Raw genomic sequence first — 13,470 nt, forward strand, 5'->3', positions numbered from 1 at the left:
GTATAGTAACTGTAAAATGGAGACTAATATATCCAGATGTGAGGATACAATGTAGTATGTATCTCTACTTCCAGACAAAGATGGACTTACAGTGAAACTGTTTGTTGTATCTTGACAATGGATGCTGGACTCTCTGCCATTGTCCATGCCTACAATGATGGCCATATGACTGTGTATGAAGAACTATACTTTAGTAATGTTAGAGAAACTAGGTTGGGGGGAGCGAATTGGGGAAGGGATAAGGTAAATCCCAGGAGCCTATGGAACTGTAGCATAAAATGATAATAATAATGAATAATAAAATAATCACTAATAAATTTTAAAAGTCAGAGAATCAAACTTTTTAATGTATAAAACATGTTACAACTGCATTCTTATGTGATTTTTATATTTAATTAACTAAAGTAGTAAATTCAAACATATAAGCTACTGAAGAAAATATTTCTCATGCAAGCTAGTTGGATTTACTCCAGACAAAATTCCATTATTTTCTCCTCATCTTTCCCTTCTCTGACTTACACTTTTCTTAATTACCCTTATTATTTGAACATCTGATTCAGCTATGGTATTTATTCAAGCTCCTCACATTTGTCACTGCAGATGACTGATATAGCTACATAGCTATTCCTTTTAGCACTGTTGCTTTGCCTATGCTTCCAAAATCTGGTGCCATCTACCTACACTTAATTTCAATATTTCAATCTACCTATGATGGGCATATTTAGAGCTAACTCTTCTGTCAGAATGGCTCCACCTATACTATCCAATGCCCTGAACTTATCTTTATTCCCCTGCTCCATCTTCACATCTTATACTTTTCCACTTCTACTAAACCATTCTTTTTTTTTCATTTTTTAATCATCATTTTATGATACAACTCCATAGGCCCTGAGATTTCCCCTACCCTCTCCCCTAATACCCCGGCACAAGCGCTGAGTTCTCCCATATCATTACAACAGCATTTCGGGAGATCGCCCCTGGTTCTCTGCCTACCTAGCCCATATGGGAGGAGGTGGACACATGGCATACCTTAGCTAATAGACACTAACATGGCTTGTTAACTGGGCATGCAACAATAGACTACACCCCAGTCTCTTTTCCCTAGTCTTCTAAGATTGCCTTGGTAAACAACTCTAGGAAGTCAAATGTTGCATTCATCCTGCTTTTCAGCAGGTAAGGAGTCTGCCCTGAGATACAATTTCCTGTGCTTTCTGTACTTTCTGACCGTTAACTTCATTGGCGGGTCAAGAGAGATAGACATATGCTAGTCAGTCACAATGTTGTTGTACTGTTGGGACCATCCTTCTGCCTACCCACTTCTCCCATGTAAGCTTGTGACTTCTCTCAAATAAATGGACATTCTTTACCACCTGTTTGTCTCCAGTGTTTCTGCTGTAGAAGAGCAGTCGTCGCTCCCTTCGGTGGTCTTGGGGCCTGTTGGACAGAATACCCCCAAGACAGTATAGTTCTTCATATACAATCATAAGTCTATCATTGATGGCACAGACAATAGCAAAGTCCAGCAACCCAATGTCAAGACACATCCAACAGTTTCACTGGGAGTCCATCCTTGATCCAGAAGTAGAAATGCACACTGTACTGTAGCCTCACATTTGGATATATCAGTCTCCTCCTTCCATATTCTCTAGAATCGGCTCATTTGCAAAGTTAGCCTAGAATTCATAGTGAGCTACTTCAGTCTCTGATTTGTTTCTACTGGACTTTCTAAAAAATTTAAAAAGCAGGGCATCAACTTAAATTTCAATGTCAGGTAAGCAACAGGTTTTTAGGTATGGTACATTGCATTTAATATTGACAAATCCAAATTCGAGTTGTTGTCCTGTACTTCCACCTGTTCAATTTGGCAACTATAATTCCTACCTGAGAATTCCTCACTCCTTGTTTTTCCACTGTTTACATGTTTCCAGCCACTAAAATTGTGTATTTGGGTCTGTAAATGCACAGGGCACAATACAACACAAAATGTGATCTCATTAAAAAATCAACAAGGGGCTTGTGTGGCAGTGAAGCAAGCTAAGCCTCTAACTGCAGCACTGTCAAATCCCATATAAGCAAGTCCTCGTAGGTCCATTTATAATCCAGCTCCAAGTCTATTGCCTAGCAAAATAAGGAAGGCTGGTCAAAGTCCTTGGGCCTCTGCAGACATGTAGGAGACCTGAAAGAAGCTCCTGGTTTCTGGCATCAGGCCAGTCCAGCTGTGGCTGTTGCAGCCATTTCAGGAGTGACTCAGGTGATGAAAGACCTACTTGTCTCTTTCTTTCTCTGTAACTCTGCCTTTCCAGGGATAGATAGATAGATAGATAGATAGATAGATAGATAGATAGATAGATAAATAAAAGTAAATCTATGTTTAAAAGCTATTAGAAATTACAACGTGGTGTTCTCTTAGCAATTAATATCACAGATCACATGCCCATGGAGTTGACATTATAAATATTTTACTCATGAGCCGCTTAAGAGATTTTCATTCATTCACTTACTTATTGTTATATTCAACACGTATTTGTTAGATGCATTTATACCAGGCATTATTAGAAGTCCTGAGAAGAGTACTGAACAAGAGTGATTATCTTTCATATATACATTACATGTCATATAGAAAATGAGTTATCACAAAAATATAATGTATAGAATCTCTTATTCCTTCTTTTTTAAAAATATTTATTTATTCTTATTGGAAAGTCAAATATACAGAGAGGAAAAGAAACAGAGAGGAACAGCTTCCATCCAATAATTCACTCCCCAAGAGGCCACAATGGCCAGAGCTGAGCTGATTTGAAGCCAGGAACCAGGAGACTCTTCTGAGTCTCCCATGTGGGTGCTGGGTGCCAAGGCTTTGTAACATCCTCCAGTGCTTCCCCAGGCCACAAGCAGAAAGCGAGATGGGAAGTGGGGCTTCTGGGATTAGGACCAGCATCCATATGGGATCCCAGCAGGTGCAAGGTGAGGATTCCAGAAGCAAGGCTACCACGCCGTGTCCATGATTCCTTGATTGATAAAATCACTATTTGACTTAACTGTAACTGCCTTTTAAAATATCCATTTATTTATTTTAAAAATAAGAGATACAGAGAGAGGTATAGAGGCAGGAACAGAGGAGTGTTGGGGGAGAGACAGAGATCATCCACCTACTGGCTCACTCCACAAATAGCTACACAGATGAGTGCGGGGTCAGGCTGAAATCAGTACCAAGGAGCTTCCTCTGGGTCTTCCACATGGGTTACAGGTGCCCAAACACCTAGGCCATCTTCCACTGCTTTCCCAGGCACATTAGCAGAGAGCTGGATTGTGGAACAACCAGGATATGAACCGATGTCAGAACACCACTTGGGCGATTCTGACACTTCTCTACTCTCTCAGCATGCAAATTCATGTCCATTTTTTTTAATACTCAATAGATAACAGCATCTCTGTTTAATAAAGACAGCAAAAGTTGTTCCTCATCTTCAGACATCAGGAATCTGTTGGAACTTTATTTTTTTCCTTTGTTTCTTGTTTGTTTCATTTGTTTGTTTTTTATTTGGAACTCAGATTTACACAGAAAAACAGAGTGGAGGCTCATTCCAACTACCAATTCACTCCCTAATGGCTCTCATGGCCAGGACTGGGGCAGGTCAAATCAGGAACTGTTCTGGGTCTTCCACGTGGGCACATGGGCCCAAACACTTGAGTCCTTTTCTGCTGCTTTCTCAGGTACATTAGCAGGGAGCTGGACTGAAAGAGCAGCAGCCAAGACTTGGATTGCAGACAGGGGTTGCTGGTCGTGCAGGCAGGCGGCAGCTTAAAATGACAAGCCACAGCACCAGTCCCATTAGTTTCTTGTTCATTGTTCTCGGTAAGGAAGTGGTTTTTGTCCTTATTAAATATCACCCCTTGAATTTTATCAAAGATTCCTTATTTCTTTAATTTTGGGTAAACAGGAGTAAGACTACTGGATTATACTATAAATGTATCTTTTCATTAAGAAAAAAAAAATCCTGCCAAGCTGTAAACCATTTTAACAGTAATTTTGCGCCCATTTTTATGTCCCTATCAGCGGTGAGTCTCCCTTCACCTGCAGCTTTGCCAGTAGGGTGTTTCTTTTGCATTGTTTCCATTCGCCATTAAATATACATATATCAGCATACTCACTGTGGTTGTCACCTCCATTTCATTAATGGCCAATAATGCCAAATATTCTTTATCACACTTATTTCTTATTTTATGATTTCCTTATTTATTATATTTTAATGTGTTTAATACTTAAATATATGTATTATATATAACAAATATTAAATATAAAATGTAGGTAATATTTGTAATATATTACATATAGTAAATATATTCTGTCTCTCTATATATATGTATGTATATAATTAGCAATGATCTGATAGCTTCTCAGATATTTTGTATTTTTGAACTGAAGTTCCTCTTACCAGCATGCGATTCACTTTTTCTTTTAGGGTTGACTCACTGTCTCTATCTGCTTTTCACAGTAACTCCTAATTTCTATCGGTTTCCACTACCAAATTCATTATTCTAGCACTGTAATCAGCTGTGCTCATATGATGAAAGCATCTAGTTTATGGGTTGCAATTTATTTATTCCTGTCCTCCCTATTCTTAACAATTATTAATTTACTATAATTTCTATCATAGATTTTAAAATGTTCACATTTGTTTTTACATAGTATATTTTTAAAAATAATTATATGTTTGAAAGACAGTATGATAGAAGGACAGAGAGAGGGAGAGAGGTTTTCCATACTCTGATTATCTCCCCAGATGGCCACAGCAGCCAGGGCTGGATCAGACCAAGATCCGAAGCCAAGAACTCCATCTGACTCTCCCACGTGTTTGGCAGAACCTCAGTACATGAGCTGTCTGCTTCTGTTTTCCCAGGTGTATTCACAGTCAACCAGATCAGAAGAGAAGTTGGGACCAGTAATCTGATATGGGATGCTTACATTGCTATTGGTGGTCTAATCCACTTCATCATAAAGTTAGACCCCTTAGTACCACTTTTTCAAACTGTATCTAGTGAAAAATGATGAAATCTAAATATCTAAAGAATTTAACAGAAAGACTAATCCTGCTTTGGGGTAGAGATAGGCAACCTCTATAATTCCTTTTTTCTCATCTGCAAGAAGTAAATTACCCATCCCTAGAAAAACACAACAGAGAGCAGGAAACAGTGAAATGACACTACTGCTGTGTCCATGGACGTGGCCTCTGGCAGTCCAGCACTGTGAGTGACCTGAGCAGAGTGATCAGACAACTGCCTTGCCTGTTCTGTTTCATAACACGATATTAGGAAGAATCACAAAAAATAAATTACCAAGAAAACAACCAGTAAAAATTTATTTGCATAAATACTACGCTACCTCACTGATGGATGAATACTTTTTTGTCAACTGAAAGTTACTTTATTGATTTGTATCCTTCTATATCCCAGCTATGATTTGCAAAACTGATCCACTGTATTATTTTTTGCTATACAAATTGTGTATTAAGTAGTCCTTTAATAATTTAATAACTACCGATATAGGGCCAATGTTTGCACCAAGAATTGTTTGATATGCATGTATCTCAAGCTGCTAACAATTTGGCCATATAAGTATGGAAGAAACAAGATAGCAGTAATATTTCTAAGGTATATTACTGAATGGCACTATTAGAATGGGATCAATGCTCATGAATATTTATGCTCTATGTGAAGGCTTACCAAAAGGCCATTATTTCAGCACACAGTAATCCAATGAATAGGATAGCTTTTGTGAGGATGTCCATCAAACTCTTTCAGAAGTCATTCCACTGGTGTCTTATTTAGAGATTATAAACAAAAAGCCAAGGTGGCTAGCATCCAAGTTATTCATGTAATCAAAAATGCATGCTCTCCCTTAGCAACCACTTCCACTATGAGCTCTTCAGTCATGGCAGGAGCGGTGATATTTCTTCAAGGGAAAGTGTCAAAATGAAAGTGGACTGTCTTCTGTTCTGACACTCATGGCAATATGGTGATTAATAGAATAAAAATCTATTTACAGGAATATTCTCCTAATAATGCAATTTGATCTACAAGGGGAAAATGTGAGAATATCAGTTGATAACTAGATTTACTGGGATTGCCATGTATCTGCTAACTCAAAAATATCCAGTGTTGTTGAAATTCTGAGATACTGATTAGCATGTGCTAATCTTTTTCAGTGCCCCTGGAAGACACATTTAAAACTGAGATGTCCTATATGGCAGGATAGATGCTGGGATGGGAATGGCCCTCTTCCCATTACATCTAAGAAGTATCACAAAATACTTCCCAGTCCTGTGAACCAGGGTGGGGAGTGTCTGGCTCACACATTGTATAGGGCCTATGAAATCATTTGGCCAGGCTCTGCCAAGGCACCTGAAGGTAGGACTCAAAAATCAATAAATCCATAGCAGGCTAAATTTTAAGGTGATAATTTTCTACGGCCCATGAATGATGTTATAACTCTCTAAGCATCACTTAGCAGAAGAAAAGATTCCCTATCCCTGTGAGTCTAAACTTAAGATTTACTCTACATGAGCCATGGTACCCAAGGGAGGAATGCATTCCATGAGTGGAAAATAAGGCAATAAAAATGCATTTTGTTTTGTGGATATTACCTGCCTATACTTTTTTTTTGTATAAATGCTATAATTCTGAAATAATAGAAGCACCTTGGAAATAGCTTCTTTGTCATATTTTGCTTTTAATGGTGTGTAACCAGTTTTCTCCTTTAAATCAGAGATCTATTAAAATTATGCCCTAAGGTTTATCACTGGAGATATATTTTATTACAGTACAATGATAGCGACATGGGATATCATGATGTCAACAAATATCTACTAAATTCAATTCCCAGGAAATGTAGAGATATTAAACTATACAAGAAATGGAAAATTAATACAAGGGTAAAAAAAGAAGCTTTCTGATAGCTTTCTAATGATGAGTTAGAGTCCCAAATTCCATATCTTGAAAGTTTCTACTACAGAATCAATGTCTGAAAAATTATCACCTGTGGACTGGCATTGTGCCATAATAGGTAATGCTGCCAGTACTTGGCTGCTCTACTCCTGAGCCACCTCCCTACCGATGGTCTGGGAAAGGCAGCAGAAGATAGCCCAAGTGCTTGAACCCTGCCATCCACGTGGGAAACCAGTATGAAGATCCTAGTTCCTAACTTGGTCTGGCTCAGACCTGGTCATTATGGCCACCTGGGAAATGAACCAGCAGAGGAAAACTCTCTCACTGTCTCTCCCGGTCCATCTCTGTAAATCTAACCTTCAAATAAATAAATAAATCTTCTAAAAATTCATCAGAATTATTGTCAGTTCTTCTGTCCAACTAGGAACAAGGTTATATGTATATCTAACACTATTGCTTTATCAAATATTAAAATGAAGAATTTGAATGTTACCATGAATGTTACTACAACAGTAACACCTTTTATTCTCTCTGCCATTTACAATTACGGCTATATTTAGTCCACGGTATACATGATTTATATGATCTGATTCTGCATTCATCTGGTTGCCTAGTGATAGATAGTTCTCCGAATGTCTGACAGTATTTCTTGTAAGCATTAGACATAGAGTGAAGGGTACTGATGGAGCAAAAGACTTCCAAATGTCATTTTGGATCAGTGCACAGCATGAGTCAAGGGCATACAGATGGAGCACTCAGAGGAGCTATTAAATGTTTGTGTTAACATTGATAACTTGAAAGGTAATTTGAATATAGACTAGTTAACCCCCCTCTAGTTTTATCCAGCCAGTTCATGTGTAGGCTTATACCATAAAACATTTTTATATTTTCTGGGAATTGGTATAAATTATTGTGTCTTATACTAAATTTAATTATTTGGGACAAGAGTTAATATCTAATAAGTTACATTATTTTCATGACTGAAATGCATTTCACATTCTATTACAAGTCCCAGACGATCAGGACTCATTTAATGTCATGCAAACAGGTGCACACATACACATCAATGTTATAGCTGTTAACAACATACCAAGCAGAAAATATAATTGGATACTCACAATTAATACAATGATAAGAGCTTCAATGATTGCAAATCTGTGAAATGATTTCAAATTCTGAACATACATATTGAAATCTGTGCTGTAGTGAAATTCTCTATGAAATCACTTTAGTAGTGTTTCTGCCACACATCTTTGGAATTCCTTTAATAACATCACCCAAAACAAAGCTCGATCCCCCGAATCCAGGGTACTCCTTGTTGGTCATTGTTGTTGTATATCCAACCCCATAAGTATCCCCTAATCAATAACGATTTAAACAGTTAAGAACTTTGGTGCATTATTTGATGCACAGATATTCATAACTGTTATATTTCAAATGATGGCTTTTAGCATCAAAATATGTCCTTTATATTGTATTTAATAGCATTTGGCTTAAATTTGATCTCAAAATATGAATTGCAACTCCTGTCTTGTGATTTTTTTGTAGTGCACCTTTGCCCCCTCACTCTTCAGTCCTTCCAAATCACTGTGGGCTAGAAATATATTGACTAGGATGCACAACTGGGATTTGTTTTGCATTTACTTTTTTAAGATTACTTATTTTTTGGAAGATTTATTTGAAAATGGAGTTGCAGAGAGAGAGAGGGACAGAGAGACAGAAATATCTTCTATCCCCCTATTCACTCCCCCACCCCAAATGGCTATAACACCAGAGCTGGGCCAGTCTAAAGCCAGGAGTTTCTTCCTGGTCTACAGTGTAGGTGCAGAGCCCAATTTTTCATTTATTTTCCAGTTCATTAGCAGGAACTGAATTTGAAGTAGAACAACTGAAACTCAAACCTTTTGCGGTGCTGGTACCACAGGCAGTGACCTTACCTACTACGTCACAGCATTGGTCCCTTGAAATTCTTTTACATAGATTGATATGACTACTACTACAATTAGTTTTACCCTGTCATTTTGCTATAATGACGATATGCATCTCACATGTGCTATTTTTTGTCCATGCACTACATTCTATGTATTTTCTATATTAACTTTCTGGATTATTAAAGTTTCATATTTTTTTTTTTTTAAAGATTTATTTTTATTATTTTTTATTGGAAAGGCGGATATACAGAGAGGAGAGACAGAGAGGAAGATCTTCCGTCCGATGATTCACTCCCCAAGTGAGCCGCAACGGGTCGATACTATGCCGATCCGAAGCCAGGAGCCTCTTCCGGGTCTCCCACGCGGGTGCAGGTTCCCAAAGCCTTGGGCTGTCCTCGACTGCTTTCCCAGGCCACAGGCAGGGAGCTGGAAGGGAAGCGGGGCTGCCGGGATTAGAACCGGCGCCCATATGGGATCCCGGGCGTGCTAGGCGAGGACTTAACCACTTGCGCCACCGCGCCGGGCCCTAAAGTTTCATATTTTTATTTCTGAATTCTGTCTTTGATTATGCCCACATTCTTGTATTTCACTCTCTCTCCTTTTATGCTTTGGTGTTTCAATTCTAACGGTAACTTTTGGTTCTCACATGGTTTTCAAGTCATGACAGAAGTCTTTGCTCTTATCTTTCACAAGACATTTCACAGTCCTCTTTTGGTTAGAACTAAACAGCACTATGCTTGGGGTGATTCTTGAGCAGTAAAACCACCAACAAAACATCTGAAAATGTGGCATAAACACATCACAAAGATAATTATTTACAGTTTGAAGGCTTAAATTGCAGAGTGTTTTCCATCAACATCCAAAATGTTTCCCATTAACATCCATAAATGTATGTGTTGCAAGCTTCAATATAATTTTATTTCATCTTAAACTCTCACATCTTCTAGGTTTTTGCTTTTTTTGTTTGTTTGTTTTTTGTTTTTTGTTTGTTTGTTTCACTTTTGGGATTCCTACGAAACCATCATGTTTGTTGTTTTTATGGCTAAAACAATAAAACCAGATTTCTTCATCTGGTTTAATGGTTTGGGGTGGTTCGTAGTATTCTTCACTTAAAATAGTTTTGCACCTGTTGAGAAAATAAACCAACTTTTTCTTTTTAAATAAATAACTTTTAGGGGTGAGAATGGGATACTGATGTTATTGCATGTGAAATTTTTACTTGCGGTATCCTAAATTTGTCTTGCTGTATCCTAAACTTCCATTTCTTCCTTCTTTCACTGTTTACAGTCACTCTCCAGATGGAAACTCTCCCCTTTATACCTCTCTCTTCTGCAGAAGCAGAAGCACCATCTTTCTGAGATAATCTCTTGCTCTTTGCCTTTTGTTTCCCTGAAAGCAGAGACACAATTTAACAGAATCTCTTTCCGTGATGTCACATTCTTAGCATGAGCATTCAGGTTTCCAGCTCTCATTTCCATGCTCTTTGGTTCTCTTCATTTTTCCATATACTTTTGTCAGATTCCCTTACATTCTGTATGGGCTTGCAACAGAAGCACTAGAGGCAACACTATCGGAAATTGGGGTGTATTCTTCCACTTACAAATAATTTAAGCTCTGTTAAGTTTTCTGACTTCTGTGTTGGAGCTGTGGATTTTATGCTTGTTGGTATGCAAAGGCCTTCTAAAGATAATTTGCTTTAACATGGCCACCATTCTCTCAGCTGCCTAGAAATTCTGCCTAGTTGTTTCTGCCATCATTATGAATGATTTAAATTTCCTCATGCAAGATTAATAAGTCACTGATTGCTAAGTTTTTGACATTATCACTTTCAGTGATTTATCCTACATGTCATTTCAGTCATATATTAATGATTCACTCCAGGAATTACAAACATTGACTCTTTGTCTTAGTCAGAGTGGGCTGCTATAATAGGATAAAATAGACTAATTCTTCAACAAAAGACATTTGTTTTTCAGAGTTCTAGGGGCTGGCGACTCCAAGATCAATGACCTGCAGATTCCATTACTGCTTGGAGCCTTCTTCCTGGGTCACAGAAACCTGCCTTCTCTGGAGCTCCTGGGATGAGAAGATCAAAGGCTAATCCCATCAAAGGGCTCCAGACCCACAACTCGTTCTAAACCTACTAACCTTCCAAAACCTCGACTTCCAATACCATCACATTGGTTTCAACATTACTCTTTGATAGTTACTAGAATGACATTAATTACTTATGGAGCGTTATTAAGTAAACTATTCAAATGCTATATCCTCACTTACTTGTGTCTACTTTCAGAAAGAAAAACAAAACATAAAGAAATGCTAATATCTGAAAAATTACAAATTCTGCAAATTAATGCTGAAATCTTTTGTTGAGTTTATAGTGCTCAACTCTTCACAGCACAGATATCCTGATCATACTTCTGCAACATCTATGCCAGGGTAAACAGAATCTTTTGCCATGCTTAATTGTGCTTCTCTGAATTACATCATTGTACAATGTATTTGTTTTTATTTGAAAGGCATATCTTACAGAGAAAGGAGGAGAAACAGAAGTCTTCCATCTGCTGGTTCATTTCTCAAATTACCACAAAGGCTAGAACTGAGCCAATCTGCTCAGTTCCAAGGTGTTTCTCCGTCCCACTCTATCCCTCTCCTTCTCTCACTATATCTCTCATTTTCAAATAAATAATTGGATCCTTTAAAAATCTGGCAGTGCTGTGAGGGCCCAGAGAAGCCTTGTGATGCACAGGAATGATGAATGCTTTTCAGAGACAGCCTCGTAAGGGAGTTCAATCCTCAGCCAAGAAAAGAACAAGAAGGGCTTTTTTTCAGGCCAGGATGAATGAAAATACTCAAAGAAATATCAGCGGTTATTTATAGCTGATGCACATTGTAAATCTGGGAAAGTAACCAAAGGTAAAACTGGGATGCACAGCTGAGTTTCGGATCATGAAGACACCTCTACTGTGCTGAAGAATTTTGATTGCTAGATTTCATGGAGGGCAATGCCACCAGCATATGTGCTTTTTATAAAATGCATTGTAATAAGCAATGTAAGAGGTAGATTTGGAAGGCAAAGATTAAGAGGACATTGCGTGAATCTGGGTCATAAAGTGATGGAGGCTTTCAGCTGAAGCTTTTGAAATGTGAAGAGGCAAGAGACAAAGAATAAACTAGGGTAAATGCAAGCAACTGCAAGACTGGAGATTGGATTAAAAATGAAACCTGCAAAATTACTCAGGTATCTTCCAGGAGGTCATGAATGTTTATGCTAACCGCTAAAACAGAAACTGTGGTAGGTATGTGTGGTGCAAAGTTAATATACTCACTTTCTGAAAAGTTAGCATGTGATATATTTAGGTAACAACACCTTTTCCTCCAGGACACACAGATACAGCTACACTTCATTCAGACATGCAAGCTTAGAATTTTGCCATTTGAATGCCAAGGCAAATACTTCCAATTTGTCCCATGACTTGATAAAATTAGGCCTTCAAGCAGATTTACTTCCCTGACTACAGACAGAGAGGAGTGTGAAAGACAAATGGCTGACAGTTATTTAAATCCTCATATGGTTCTCATAGCCGCTATTGGACTAAGCCAAAACTAGGAACCAGGATCCCAATCTGGGTCTCCCACATGGGAGGCAGAAACTCAAGTACTTGAGTCATCATTTGCTGCTTCCCGAGTGTACTTATAGGAAGCTGATTAGAAGTGGAGGCCAAATTAAACCCAGGCACTCCATCAGGGGTGTGGCTATCCCATGTGGTGGCTTAACTCGCTGTGTTAAGCCGGCCACTGGCATCTCAAACTTGAACAAGTATACCACTCTACTATAAAATGCTAACGAGAGAAATGGGGGGTGGTGGAAAGTTTAAATTCTAAAAGAGTATATGAAAATCCTACGTACTTCCAACTCTATATTCTGTAAAACCTAAAACTCCTTCCTAAATTAAGCAAATTATTTTTAAAAGCCATCTTTTGGAGGTGTTATATACAAATGATATATTAGTCACTGTCCAGTTAATATTTTATTATTTGTGGACTATTTTATTATTGTATATTAATAAATAATATTTATACACGTGATTTTAAATTATATATAAATATCTTATTTCTACAGAAATATTTAAATATGGATAATAATTTAATATTATATTGAGGAATATTTTATTATTAGGAATAGGTAGATGGTATTATGGTCTATAAAAAGACAAAATGTAGAGTTGAAGGAATTCATCAAATACCAGTATTCAAGCGGCTTCTCCATTTTTATAAAGCCTCCTTCACAGGAGAAAAACAAATATACAGATCACAACACCCCACATTCACATCTCCACTTGCTCTTCTGATGTGTTCCCCGATCTGACTCCATACCTGTCAGAGTCTCTGGGGAGGATGCAAAACATAAAAGGTACTCTGTTCCCTACCTGATTTCTGGAAAACTTGAGACTGAAATTTTTCTTAAAAAGTAGAAATGACTCAAAAAAAAAAATCTCAAAGTATCATCTTTATGTCTAACAAAATTTAGAGTTCAAACATACGGCTTAGCTAAAAAAAACGTAGGTCTTCCTAACCCCAGAAGAAGCAGACC

General features: G+C 37.8%; 1 long non-coding RNA gene across 1 annotated transcript; it reads right to left on the reverse strand.

Moving 5' to 3' along the window:
* Positions 1-1,527: 1,527 nt before the first annotated feature.
* LOC121148953 lies at positions 1,528-12,271 on the reverse strand. The gene is made up of 3 exons (XR_005882604.1): positions 12,262-12,271; positions 10,586-10,589; positions 1,528-1,630 (listed from the first exon to the last, which is right to left on the reverse strand). It is a non-coding gene; the product is annotated as an uncharacterized LOC121148953 (long non-coding RNA).
* Positions 12,272-13,470: the final 1,199 nt, after the last annotated feature.

The sequence above is a fragment of the Ochotona curzoniae genome, unplaced genomic scaffold (genome assembly GCF_017591425.1).
Source record: "Ochotona curzoniae isolate NIBS_2020 unplaced genomic scaffold, NIBS_Ocur_1.0 scaffold_4701, whole genome shotgun sequence".
Taxonomy (NCBI): Eukaryota; Metazoa; Chordata; class Mammalia; order Lagomorpha; family Ochotonidae; genus Ochotona; species Ochotona curzoniae.